At 37.6% G+C, this 14,703-nt stretch overlaps 1 protein-coding gene across 2 annotated transcripts in view; it reads left to right on the top strand.

Annotated features, from left to right (window-relative positions):
- Positions 1–14,703, top strand: part of LOC128860579 (calcium-transporting ATPase type 2C member 1) — a 123,020-nt gene that overhangs the window by 52,437 nt on the left and 55,880 nt on the right. The window contains exon 1 of one of the 2 annotated variants that reach the window (XM_054098189.1): positions 13,826–14,130. The exons of the other annotated variant lie outside the window; for it this stretch is intronic. The gene's annotated coding sequence lies outside the window, so the exon portion shown is untranslated. Of the gene's footprint in view, positions 1–13,825; positions 14,131–14,703 lie in introns of those variants that run through there. 2 annotated transcript variants of the gene reach the window in all.

The following is a 14,703-nucleotide window of genomic DNA, read 5'->3' as shown; positions in this document are numbered from 1 at the left end:
CCCATTCCACTTTTACATTTCATCACGACTCAAAAACAATGTAGGCAAAAAAGGATTTTCCGTTTTTATAATCTTCTGAACTATCTTTTTTACAACAAAAACGAAATGAGGTTGAACCCAGCAAAGGAAATGCGATTTAATTACTATTGATCCAAACTTCAATTGAGTTTATTTACGGCTATTGCTAAACAAGAAGAAGGTAAGAAAACAAACAAAAAAATATGGATACCTATTACGTACACCTTTTTTGATAATTTCTTAGTGATAAGAAAATAAGAAAACAAAAGCGGTTTGAACAACAGGTTTGAAATCAGGTATACAAAATAAGATAACAGGAAATTAGTTTAGACTTCAAAAACAAATACACTTTTTGAAAAGAAAGGCCAAAAATAGGAAACATTCATAAAAGTGAAATCAGGCGCATTAATTTAGAAATGCTTCAGCTAACAGCAACAGCAGTGAACTGGTCAGAGCTTTAGAAAAATATTAAGTGCTCGCAGTGGAAAAAACTGTTAAGTATATTTTATTTAAACAAGTGGCTGCGTTCACAACCTGTTCATCAACATTATACAAGCGGCGCAAAATTAATCACCCTGTCGGAGGATTTATAAATACTGCAATTGGCATCGTACGTCAGTCATATTTGACACTGGTGCACTAGAAAGCTGGAGCATACAAACAGACAAGCAGTGCAGTGCTTAAAGGTCAATATAAAGATTTTCATCACTACACATTTTTTTTTATTTTGTAAAAAACTTTTTCAAAAAAAATGTGTATGATTAAATTTGCGTTTCCAGGCAAACAAATTTCAGGGCGTGTTTTTCACAGATGATAAAAAACCAAATATTTTTTTCAGAAATTTTGAATATACAATTTTTTTTTAAGTATATTCTTCTCTTCTGCTGTAGTTTTCACAAATGGCAAAAACCAAATATTCTTCCAAAAATTTTGAATATAAATTTTTTTTTAAATACGAGTATATTCTTCTCTTCTTCAAAATTTTTTAAAATGCTATTTTAGTTCTCTGCTGTAGTTTGTCACGTAGCTTATCACAAATGACAAAAACCAAATGTTTTTCTAAAAATTTTGAAAAAAAAAATTTTTTTTTAAGTATATTCTCTTTTTTCACAAATAGCAGAAACAAAATATTTTTCCAAAAAAATTTTTTAAAATGCTATTTCTCTCTTGCCCATTAATACGGGACCTCTCGTTGATCTCTTTCCTCTTCGCCGAATGTTAGATGCAGGTTTTCGGGTTTCTTCACATTTTGGCGCATTCCGTTGTTTGTCAGTATTTCATTCTCTCTTCTGTATTTTTCCCAAATAACAAAAAAAAAAATTTTTTTAAGTAAATTTAATCGCTCAAACAAACAAAAAATTATAAAAATGTTAAAAGGTATCAAAGATATTTGATTTGAAAAAACTTCATACAAAAATTTTCAAATTAATATACTTTTGTCTACGAATAAACCGATATTCAGAAAAAATTAAAGTCCATGCCCAAAATATTTGAATCACTTGACATGGAATCTCTCTATACGTAATTCTGCCGAATCTCAAAAAAATATTAATATAGTTTAAGACTTTGCCCTAGATTCATTATTTTTGTGTAGGTGGGTAGGTGAAATGGTTGAAGTCTGGCACTCCTCAAGTAGCACTGAAGCGCCGTTTTGATAATTATTTTTCTGTAAAATTCAAAACTTTATTTAAGATGTTTCGCATTGTCCGATTTGGATCGAATATCCACCGTTATGTTGTATAATTTATTGTCATTTTAAAGGTAACTTCATAATGCCTCTCTCATGGACGTCTTGTTCCTTATTAGCGAAAAACTTCAGTAGTCGATTTTCACAATCTTCTCTTGATACCAATTTCTTATCGCTCAGGATGATGCAATGCGAGAAAAAGATGGTAATTGCTTGGTGCCAGTTGTGGACTATATGGTGGATACATTAAAGCTTCCCAATGAAGCTCCCGGAATTTTTGGCGAGTCCCTACAAACGTGTGTGGCTTTGCGTTGTCCTGAGTGAACAAAACATCTCTTCTGTTGGTCAATTCTGGCCGTTTCTGGTTCATCGCTAGGTTCAAACGGTCCAGTTGTTGACAGTAGTGATCTGAGTTCAGTGTTTGGCCATACTCATAATAAATGATTCCTTTCAAGTGCTCAGTAGAACCTTTCTGGTCGTTAGTCCTGGTTTGGGCACCGTTTGAGCTGCCTCATTACGCTTTGATCACTACCGTTTTCACACAATATCGTCGTATGTGACCCATTTCTCATTGCCTGTCACCATCCGTTTAAGAAATGGGTCGACTTCATGCCCTTTGGCCAAGGCTTCAAAATGGAAATTTGATCCATCATTCTTTTAGGTGTTAATTGGTTTTTCACCCAAATTATTTTTTAATCGAGCTTTCCAGAAATGGGTTAAAACTATTTTATGGTCGATCTTTAGCTTCTGGGCGGTGCTTTCGATTATTTCTGTGATTTTATCAATTATTTTTAAATTTAAAATTTAATTTTGCTTACTGTTAAAACTAACGTTACTAAACAGCCCTCCTGACCTCAACTCATAAACTTTCTCAGTTACCAAGTAATTTTGCATTTTAAGCTAAACGTTATCCAAATATTATCAATATCCCGAAAAGCTTACTACACAGCTTAAACGCGATATCAATGCATTACAATCTATGCGACCAGCATTTTCGAAAAACGCATTAAAATTCACACACTTTCAAAGTTATATGCTTTATTGCAGTTTTAGTCACGCTGAAGCCGCAACCAGCGCCGCTTAATCGACACCAACTGTTACTGCATTGTCATAAATTTCAACGCCATTGCTTGGCTACAACGGATGAGTGTTCGTGTGTGTGTGGTGGTGAGCAGCCAAATGAATGTTCGCTCGTTCGATTATTGGCCAACACATGTGTGGCTAAAGTGAAGTGAGCCATCGAAAGTTTGTACGCATATTTGCGCATCCTGCTCATTTGCCGCTCACACACACACACACACACACACACACACACACACACACACACACAAACACTCAAACCATTGCCGAAATCTTTGCAACTTTTCCCACCCGTTCAAATGCTTTTCAAACAACTTTTAATGTGGCGGAAAAGTGTTGAAAATTTTACGAGTAATGCATAGCTTGCGTTTTCACTGAATTTCCGTGCAAGCACATGGATATGTAGAAATATATTCCCTGCAGGAAAATCTACTAAATTCTACTTTTGAATTTAGAAAAAACTACCTATTGGCCGTCAAACATGCAAAATGACAGCCCATTGCTTCATATTTGTTGGCAATATATGGCTTAAAATATTTCATAGCACGAAGTGCCATTCAATTTGCTGTCTCGATCGCTAATTTCATAGAAATTGACCATTGAAAGTAATCATCAATTTAGTGTCGAGATGTCTAGTTAACGAATGGCGAATCGATGAAGTAACTGTGTATCGATACAATGTTTGGAATCATTTCATGAGTATTAGTAAGACTGCGTTCAAACACGACTGATGGAGTTGCTTGCATTTGCCTTTGTTTTTAGTCTACAGTCAATAATATTGAGAAGAACGAGAACACAAAGCGTGTTGCCCGAGCCCGTGCAACAGGTCTCCTCTCTTTTCCTCGTCGACCGCTCTACCAAAAGTTATGAGTTGCCACAACAAAAGTTGCCGTGTCTGAACACAGTATAATGAGACTTGTCTAATAACAGCAAAGAAAGTTGGCAGCATTGAAAATAGTAACTTAAACCAGTTTTATGAGCTACGGTTATGCTAGCTAGCGGCGAATCTCGCTCGATAACTTTATTGTTGCTTTCACGTGCAATTTTTTCGTCAAGCGAGCAGAGCCCAAATGGAGATCAAATATCTTGGGAGTGCAAGTAACATTTCTCTGATCTGGGTTCCAGGACATATGAACATGGAGGGGAATGAAATTGCTGATAAGTTTGCCATGAAGGGGACTGAAGTGGTTTCAGAGATCTCCCTGATCTTTGGCATCCCACTAACTGTCGTTAAAGGATTATTGCACAACTTATTTCTTAGGAAAGCGCAGAAAAGATGGAGCTCCATTTCTTCATGTGCTATTTCGAAAACCCTTTGACCCCATTACAATAGACGGAGGATTCAGAAAGTCCTGGGAACTCCACGGCATTCAATTTCCTAACTTGTACTTTTGTTTACCGATCATTGAACGATCGGCACACGCGCGGAAAAGCTAGGTTTGCCCCTATTGCAGAAGCTTTCAGAGAAGGAGACTGTTGAGCACTTCCCTGTAAATGTCCGGGTTGGACAGCTACAGCTTACTCGACAGTGCTCCAACCTAAGTCATATCAATCTTCTGCGTTACATCAACAACTCTGGTTACCTGTAGATTTCTGCCCGTTGGAGGTGTCATAATATCGTTTTAGTACTACTTGGGGAGTGGCAGGTGTCAGAGTTTTTTGTAAATAAAAATTAAATTTAGGTCAGGGCAATGTAAACATGAAAAGAAGAGAAAAGAGAATAGCAAGTAAAAGTTTTTTATAAACAAAAAAATATAAACAATACTCTGCATTTACATCAGCTCAGCAACTGATAGCGCGATATGAGTCATCCATGACTTTGGTATTCTCAATTTTCGAAGAAACAAATATTGCTATAATAGATGCCAGGAGCGGTATTTTTCAGGACTAGCTATTTTCGGTTTTGGGCCCCTGAAAAATTTTAAATAAAGGATCGGAAGTAGCAGTTCGAAACGAAAACTGCATTCCTAATTCTTATTTTTTCATTTTCTTTATTTATTGAATCTTTCTTTTATAAGAAACTAACAACAAGTTTACAAATTGAATGTACTAAAGTAATATGTTTCCCTGTGAGGGCTAAGAAACTAATTATTTGCTCAAATGAAATATATACATATGTATGTATAGTACATATGTGATTAAATTGAATGTGTATGTGATGGAAGTAAATGACTGGAGGGAGCCGAAAAGAACGCGTTGCCAGTCTCCGATTTTTTTTTGATGTGAGGGAATCGGATGGAGGGAGCCGAAAAGGCCTAATTTCGAGTTTTCCTTGAAACTTCCTTTATCTCTCATGACGAGGAGGCCGTACTGAAAGCCGCAATGGGTGAGATTTCATTGCCTTCGTGGACCGACCCTCGTGCGACATGAGATAATTAAGATAGCGGAGATTTGATTTTTATTTTTCTTTATTTTTTTTGATTTTATTTATTGAGTAAGCTGTGATTGTTTATGGAGTAGAACATATATGCCTCCCAAAGTGATTCAAGAAGAGATCGCACAAGTTCTAAATCAGAAATTTGTTTCACCAATTTCAGTTTTCTCTGCAGGATTATACATTTCGCGCACACACTTGCATTCTTTTCATGCACCAATCCACTCAAACTATTGTATACACACATGCATTAGCACATTTTTTTGTGCACAGCTAAAATTCGATGTGGTTCGACTTCCGGTTGGCTAGGTGCACAAGCACATGCACATCTGGTGGTGATTGTGGTGACAGCAGTTTAGCTTCCCCGTGTTGCTTCAACGCTGGCAAATTTTCATATGTGTGCTTTTAACAAAATAGTGCAGTCGTTTACAAAGATTTTGAGTGCACTTTTATTTGTATGAGCTCATGACATTTATGAGTGTGTGTGTGTGTGTGTGTGAGCGTTTACATTCTGTTGTCGGTTACTGCTACTAAATACTTCAATGTATCTCCATTGATTATCTGCTTGTGCTCCAAATGAAAACATGCTGCCGAGGCGGCTGTCACAGATGGCGCTGGCGTTGGCTGTTGGGATCAAAGTGGTGGACAGTTTAAAAATTACTGAATAGTTAGAAAGTAGTGGATAACTGCACTAGTTGGTGTTTTTTGTTTCCGATTTTTTTTTTTTGTTTTCTGTTTTCCTCTTCTCTTCTACTTTGCCACTTCTAATGTAATTGCAAACTTTCTGAATTGAAATTGTGGCAACAGCTGCTGTGTGGAGTTGGAATGAGTTTAGTTGTTCGGGCATTTGTGTGCCGTGAACAAGTTGTTGCCTCTACATAATTTCTCCCCCATTTACTTTATTTGCTTTTAGTCTGATTATATTTGCTTGAATGCTTCATTGATTGGTGCGCCAGTTCGTTTTTGGATTGGTTCACCAGGCGTTGGTCAGTCTTAGTCCATAATACCATACTTGCGATGATGCACTTTCAAGCCTTTTCGCTTTATGAAAGTCGCAATTAGAAGGGACAAATGTGATAATTTGCGCTCACAATAGTTGATTGGGTTTTCATGTATGCTACACAAATCGACTTTTCCTTAGGAAGATGTGGAATGTGTGTTAGCGCAGCTGAAATTGGAATTTAATTATAGTTACAGAGGCTTTAGGAAGCATTACTCTAATTTTTAAGTTCATGTACGCACTTCTGGGCAACGTTTGCTACTCATGTGAAGATTAAGGGGACTAATCTAAGTAAAGTTTGGATATGAGGCATTTGTGATAAAAAATGGGATCTGGCTTACCAGAATCACTTGCGAGAAAAGTACTCAGATTTGTAGGACACACCTGTATGGTCTGGTCTCTTAATGAAGGAAACTTCGGCTTATTTCAACCCCCGGATATAGTTATTTTGACCAACCTCAGTGTCATTCATCGGACGAGGAAAATTTACTTAAATCTATAAAAATTTCACGAGTATTTTATTATATCTTAGAGTCTTACCACTCCTCGAATGAGATAAACCATACTTGGAAAAATAAAATAATTTGTTGACCCAAGAAACGGAAATTTGAAGCTCATTGAATTCGGTTTGCGAAAATATTGGTAGACTGACAAACTTGAAAGATCTTGCAACATCTCTACGCAAAAGCAACAAACGTCTAGCGCCATAAGTTTCACACTGAAATGCAAAAGAAAAAGTGGACAAGTGAAAATCTGCACTCTGAGAGCATTCTACGGAAACTTACCCGAATAAGAGAAAGCTTCCCGCTGTCAAGAACGTTGTTAGGTCAGTCCATGGCACATTAAGCAGGTAGGATGTAAAAAAAACAAGAACAAAGAAGTAATACCTTGTGGTATCTCAAGGGTCCAAATCTATAAACAAAGATTCATAGCTAAGAGTAACTCAAAAACAATTTGACAGTTTAAAAACCAAATAAACAAATAAAGTGAATCGTGACTGGCGCGATTGCAGTTTAAGCGATTTTGGCCGAGTTTTACAAAGCGCGCCAGTCGTTTCTTTCTCATACTAACCGGCGCCAGTTGGCGACACACTAAGTGAAGCTAAGTCCTCCTCCATGTGATCTTTCCAAAGCAGAGTAGGCTTTCCTCTTCATAATCATCTGCAGAATCTCTCTCCAAGTGACGTTTCATCAGATATTGTCATCGTACAAGCTTCTGTGCCATGCAATAGGACGAGCTTACTTAGTCCAAAGTAGCACTTGTTGGCCAGAGAGATTCTCCGTTAGATTTCAAGGCCGACATTGTTAGCGGTGATAGTGCTCTTGTTCTTAGATAAACGAAGTCTCTTACAACCCCGAAATCATAACTGTCAACAGTGTCATGGGTGCCGATACACGAGTGCGTCGACTGTTTGTTTGACGACAGGAAGTACTTCGTTTTGCCCTCGTACACCCCCAGACTCTATCGCTTTGTTTCATTATCGAGTTTGGAAAAGGAAGAACTAAACTTCTACTGCTACCTGTTTGATGTGTCTGAGGTCAGCCGAAAATGAAATAAGTACAGAAAAGCTATTACCTTATGGAAAGATTATACGACTTCTCTCTTAAAGTAGAAGGGATCTAAGCCGCTAGTATATACATTTTTTTTAATGTGCTATAATTGGTCAGTGGTTTTAACTCACTTAACTCGACATCTTGTAGCTTAACTTCGACATCCTTACAGAAGCTGGCCACTTGGTAAATGTCAAACTGTGATGAATCGGGTCGAAAAATGTCCGTTAAAAACATCGGTATGTATTTGACCATTACTCAGCGATCCATGCAAAAAAATGTGATCAAAGATTTGAAGATGTTTTCAAACGAAATTCAGATGGTTCAACAGCTATCAGCCAATCATCAATGGTATATATGGCAAACATTCAGAGAATGTTGCAGCTGAGGGATGCGTTTCCTAATTCTAAAGACATAAAAAAAATACCCAACAGTCTTCGTATTTTTCACGAAACACCACTCCAACCACAAAAAGGGACCGCTTGGTGCACTGTTTACTCAGACCCTTTGATTGGATGAAGACAATTGATTTTCGAAGACATCTGCCCTTTGGGTTGTTATGTGATACTGGTGAAGGTTAACTCGACGTGTCCAATAAAACTTTGGCCAACTAACGAAAGAAGAAAGTAGAACTAAGTTCAAAAACAGATTTTCAAAGCAACTGGAGCTCTGAAACGTATATGAATATTATGTAAACCAGAAATTGCCCAAGTTATGGGATGGACTCAACCTATCTGCTTTTTCTATCGAATATTACAGTTTAAAAAACTTACTTATCTTGAAAAGTAATCATATTTTTAGAATTCACAGCCATGTTATCTACTTATGCAACTAATAAAAACCAAAATATAACAGCTACTTCACACACTTCAATATGCCAGAATAAAAATATACTCATTTGGCAACTAAATTCATCAACTAAACCAATTTTGTGTAATTTCTTTGAAGCTGCACGAATGCTTCTCCTAGTGCCTCTTTTTGTGTACAATTTAAACTTTTTTGCTCATCCCCAACGCCCCTCTCTGACGCCCACCTAAAAGCGACACTCAACAACGCATCCATCATCAAAATTTGTTCGTGCTGTCCCACTAAATTGACAAATAGTCCGTATCTGCTTTGCTGGCGAACTAATGGGACATAAAGCGGAGCTTTGTCATTTTTAGCGATATTCCTCGAAAGTTGAAAGTTTCAACAGCAGCAGTCAAAGACAACGATGGAACATTTATTGCAAATTGTGTGTGTGTTGCAGGAAGCGGCAGGCTGTCGAAAGCTGGAAGGGGGAACAAGTGTGCCATTGAAAAATGTCATTTTTCACACTTACACTTCAGTGCACTTCACGACACGCCAGTCAAGCCAAGCTGGCAATGTACAAACACATAGCCCACTATCGGGACACAGCAAGCGAAGTACAAGTACGTTTCCTCTAATACTATGTCTTGGTTGATACATTTTTTGTTTGCCGAGCGCAAATGTCGCAGCACCGCAAAGCAAAGTAGAAGAATACAGAGAAAAGGATGCTACGTCTACGCAGAGCGCGACACGATCCAACGAGAAACGCGTTTTACATATATGAAAGGAGGAAGTGTCTAACAAATAGACGCGCCTTCACCGTAGCAAGCAGTCCGTTGCTGACTCGTTACGCTAAGCTGACTGAGAGTGCAAAGTGCAACGGCGAAAGAGGAGTACAAATTGACAAAAGACAAAAAAAAAATAAAAGAATACTGGATATTTGAGTATGCGTAGCAGAAAAAATTGTATTCTTGTGAGCAAACATTGGATATGGGTAAAGGCTGTTTGTCGTTAAAGTTCTACTGCTGCAGCTGAACAAAACTTGCCTCTAATGTGCTGGTAGGTAGTTAAGAATACCAAAAGTGGGAGTTTTGATCCGCTCCGCATCGATAATGAGCAAAAAGTTTCTTTTTCATTGGGAGTAAAAACGAGAGATCAGACAAGGCTGAAAGCACTTGAGTAGATGAGTTGCATGCGAGATATACACAGAGATGCGACTGAAGTGGTTGTGAATCCTCTTTTGAATGGGTAAATAAGTGAAATATGAGCAAATAATGTAGAGACCGTAAGCTGAAAAAACGTAAAGAAGCTGGCAAAGTAAAAAAGTACAAGGGTTTAAAGTTAAATTTACGGAGAAAATATAATAATCATTAGAAATGCAGAAAAAAGTTGTTAAGAAGTAGAAGTGTGTATATACATACATACATCCAGCATAAAGGAAACGGCATAAGGATATTTGTTGAGTGAGAAATGAAAAAAAAAAGCAGAATGTCTTTCTTATTAGTGCAGACTTTGAGTATACAATATTAAGGCTTCAAATTTCTAAAAGGCCCAAAAAACGTAGTGGCGAGTGATGTGGTGAAGCGGTAGTCTCTCTAAGCAGAGTCACTTACTTTTGACAGAATGATGCAAAAAAATATAGCATCAGAAACTTTATACTAAACAGAGTAGTCGACGACACGAAATTGACCCAACCAACGTAGCCGCTGGATCTTTATTCGCTGCACCATGTCTATGTCGTCGTAAAGCTCATACAGCTTATCGTTCCATCGCCTGGGATATTCGTCGTCACCAACGTGCAAAAGCCTAAAAATCTTCCGCAGAATTTTTCTCTCAAACACTCCAAAGGACACCTCATCGGTTATTGTCATCGTCCAAGCTTCTGCGTCAAACGATAGGACGGGCTGGATAAGAGCTCAATAGAGAGTTAATTTTGTTTGTTGAGAGAGGACTTTACTACTCAATTGGTTTCTGAGTCCACAAGCAGCACTTGTTGGCAAGAGAGATTCTGCGTCGGATTTCAAGGCCGTATGTATCTTCACATTACTTCGAATTAATTAAAGGTGACTTGTTTTAAAATTTGGGGGGCTTGAAATTTACTTTACGACTATGCTGTAAAAGACTTTTGTCCTATCTTTTTATGTAAGATCACAATCTGATGGGAACGATGTCGAAAAAAAATTGGTATATGTTTCTGTCCATACGGTGCTTGAGGACATGCATATATGTAGCTATTTCTTCCCAACATCACTAATTTTCTATTTGCTCTTTTTTCAGGTAAGACATGAATGACTACAACTTAACTCAAGAAATAAAGAGACATGCAATTATCGTCGCTATATGTGCAAATCACTCCTGGTTAGAAATCTCTAACTATCTTAAGTGCGCCCGTTCATTAGTTCATAAGATTCGGCGTGAATTGGCAACACAGGCGGCTATACAGACTCTGTTTTGACACTGTCCGATCTGTAGAATTTATTCAACAAGTGCAAGCCATAATTGACGAGGGCCCTTCAAAATCAAAGAGGGCAGTTGGGAGGGAGATTAATATTTGTGAGGGCTTTATCCGTCAAGTTGTTCATGAAGATCTCCGATATAAATCCCACGTTATGCGCAAAGACAGTTTATGATGGACCAAATACGAGAACAGTGAGTTATCCGATCAAAACGCCTTCTAAACAAAATTAAACATCCTGAAGCTCGTGAGATGTTATGATTTTTTGTCTGAAGAAAAAAATGTCGACTAAGACTAAAAGACCAACCGCAGAAATGACTATAATGATACATGGCTATGTACCAATCTTACAGAGATTCCTGTTGTCCTGCATACAAAGTTTCCAGACACTGTTATAGTTTTAGTTGCTGTGAACAACAAGGGACATGCCATGCCACCACACTTCTTTACTTAAAGATTTCCAGTGAATTCTGCTACATATATCGAGGTTCTAGCGACAGTAGCAAAATCCTAGACTAATAGTGTATGTGGTGGCATCTTTCAGCAAGACTCTGCTCCTGCACACAAAGCGATGGCGACACAAGAATGGATGGCTGAAAAAATCCATGAACAATTTCCGGACTCAAATCGAGAATGGCAATTTTATTGAATGACAAAAAGGGAATGTTGTGTAAAAAATTCGTGAAGTTTCATTAAATTTTGTTCAAAATAAAAGCTAATTAGTTTCACTCTCAAGTTGTCCTCAAATGCCCTACGCACCCTGTATATTGAACACACTTTTTTATCAACCTTGTCGTGTATTCAGCACGAATAAATTATTTCAATGCACTACAATGCAAAACATCACCAAAGCGGCAAAAATTCGGATGATATCTTAACGAGCAACTGCATTGAAATTAATATAAAATTCAAACTATGGAAAGAGATCTGACCTCAACTAATCGATAGTAAATTATAGTTATTTTCTATTAAAGCATATTTCAATTGCGTGCCAAATTGCACTTGACTCACACATGCAAGCATTGCAAGCAATTTGTTTGCTGCCCTATAAAAAATTGAGTGCAAATTTAATTAAGCTGTTCTGTACACAGTTGACGAACGACCGCATCCGGAACGAGCTAAACGTTTCAGGCACGCGCGAGAATTACAAAAATACCAAACCGGGTATGCGAGCTGATTGAAAGCCATTGTAAGTAATTATTTCAATTGCAACTGGCATGCAACATACGAAACCATTTGCATGCAGTGCATTTATATTTTCATCCATTTAATAGAAAGTAATGCTAGTAAAGAGTCGGCTTGAAATTTTATTCCTAAATTTGCCGGCATTTCCACTCTACTAATAAATAATTTATTTGTTTTCCATTTGAATGCCTTCTCATAATTTGCATTACGCGATATGCGTGCCAATAGCAATACCAACAACAACAAGAAAAACGATATCAACCACAACTAATGCTGTGTGCAGCAACAACAAACAACATAAGCAATTAAACTTGACCCAAAGCCAATGCTAATGCGTTGAATCTGCTAAAACATGTTATTTTGCACTTTGTATCGCTGGTTGAGATTTGCCTGGCTTGCTGTTACACGCATTCCTATACACACACCCGCATTTACATCGACGCGAACACGGTTTAACACCGGCAAACACGACAAAATGTTCTTTGAACCACCACAGCCGGTGGGACTGGTTTTTGCGCCATGCCACGACTGCGACAACGATGCCACACAAGTTCTAGGTAAACATTATGACTGAGTCATTTTTAGGAATACAAGTACAAGAAAAAAACAAGCAAAGAGAGATAATTGGCTGGCGAAGAGTTTGCACAAACTTTGTGGCTTGCACAAACTGCTGTGAGAAAGATAAGTTTCTCAAAACACATACGCGTTTCTCTCACGATGTGTACCAGCATTTTTTCTCATGATGGGGTTCTCTAGCGATCGCTCTCTCTCTCGGAATTTGCCACGCGCTATCATTTTGTGTACGCGTTTCTTTTGCTCCAAAAATGCCAATATTTGCCCTCCATTTAATAAGTTTACATTAGGGGTGATATGACGCTCGTATGCACGAGTACTGTGCACAGTAGATCAGTTTGTATTTTAAGGTATTTCTCCCCCTAAGGCTTGAATTACTGTCAAGTTAGGAAATAAATTAAAATATCAATAAAGTCCACACTTTAGCGGCGAATTTTGTATAATGTAAATAAATTATGTCTTAGGTTCGAATCTATGTGAATGAAACAATAAAGAAAAAGTTGTTTCTAATACCGATCATCCCTCGGCAGGCAATGGAAAATCTTCGAGTATATTTCTCCCATGAAAAGACTGCTCATAAAATATCTGCGGATCGGAGTCTGCTTAAAACTGTATATATGGTATATAATATGCCTCCAATTTGTGGTTTGCGTTTTGTTGTTGTTCCACAAATGGGGGAACCTGCAGTTCTACGACACCTTCGAATGACAAATGGCTTCTGCCATTGCTAGCCGAGGGGCGATCGCGATTATAAAAAATAATTTCCATAACTTTTTATTGTTTCGTACCCACAGAGGGTTTCGAATGTGGGCACCATCCAATGTTAGTTACGCAAGTTTTTCTTGGCTATAAATTGATCTCCAAAAACTAGCTGCGAAGTGGAAACAGAAGCGTGCTAATTATATGTGCTTAACCCACTGTGCTATTAAACAAACAATGCGAGTTTTCTCACTCTCTCAGTCCCGCTCTCTCTGTATTGCTCTCTCTCTCTCGCACCTCTCCACACTATTTTTTAATTTTCACTACACTCAGATATTTTGTTATTGAGCTCAAGACTCACACTCATTTTTGGCGCTTTCTGCGCTTTGACAGTTCATTAAAATAGACAGTTTTTCATTTCTTGTCGCATGCTATGGATACTAAGTAATTGATTTTAATTTTTCTGTACGCAAGTTTGTTTGGCAACGTCGACGTGTACTGTTGTTACAATTTCATTTATACGCACAGATAGAAGTACGCGCATTGTGATATTCTGTAGTGCATTAAAAAGAAGCAGAAGAAAGATCGCGTGACGTGTGATTCAGTAATTGTTTGGCCGGTGAAGCTTTTTCTTGACTTGTAATTTTTATGTGAAGCATTGTGAATAAGAAAAGAAAAAGAAAACTCATTGGAAAAACGTCTGAAAAAAGCTACGAATTTGTGAGTGATTTACAACATTTTTATTTATAAGTATATACACTTATGTGTGTATGTACATATATCTCTAAATCTGTATTTATTGTGTCTGGCAGAATATATATTTGTTTCTATTGTAATTTTACTTGCGCTCTCTAAACAAACACACATGCATACATAGCTACATTCTTGTGTACACATCAAGTCATACGTCTCCGCACAAGTCACTGACTGCTGTTACTGAGTGAGCCAATGTATTGCCTCTTTTTTAGGGTCGAGTGTCTGCTTGCACAGACAGCCCTCATACGCACATTTTTGTTCAGTTAACCTCACTGCCTTGTTTGTGAGCAGATCAGGGTCTAGACGATTCAGTTTGTTTGGATTTAAGTAACCATGACCATGACAAGGTGGCCGCAATCTTAACTTGCGATACTGATTAGCAATAATCTAACACTCTAAGAATCCAACAATAATAAGTATTTGATAGTAAATATTTACTAGGTTTTTCGAGAGCACGTTCAATTTAATCATGTCAACAATATTATTATTTTGTTAATAAATTATGAATGCTAAATCTGCTCTCTCCGCTTTAAATGC

The sequence above is a fragment of the Anastrepha ludens genome, chromosome 4 (assembly GCF_028408465.1).
Source record: "Anastrepha ludens isolate Willacy chromosome 4, idAnaLude1.1, whole genome shotgun sequence".
In the NCBI taxonomy this organism is placed as follows: Eukaryota; Metazoa; Arthropoda; class Insecta; order Diptera; family Tephritidae; genus Anastrepha; species Anastrepha ludens.
This window is presented reverse-complemented; position numbering and strand designations above follow the sequence as displayed.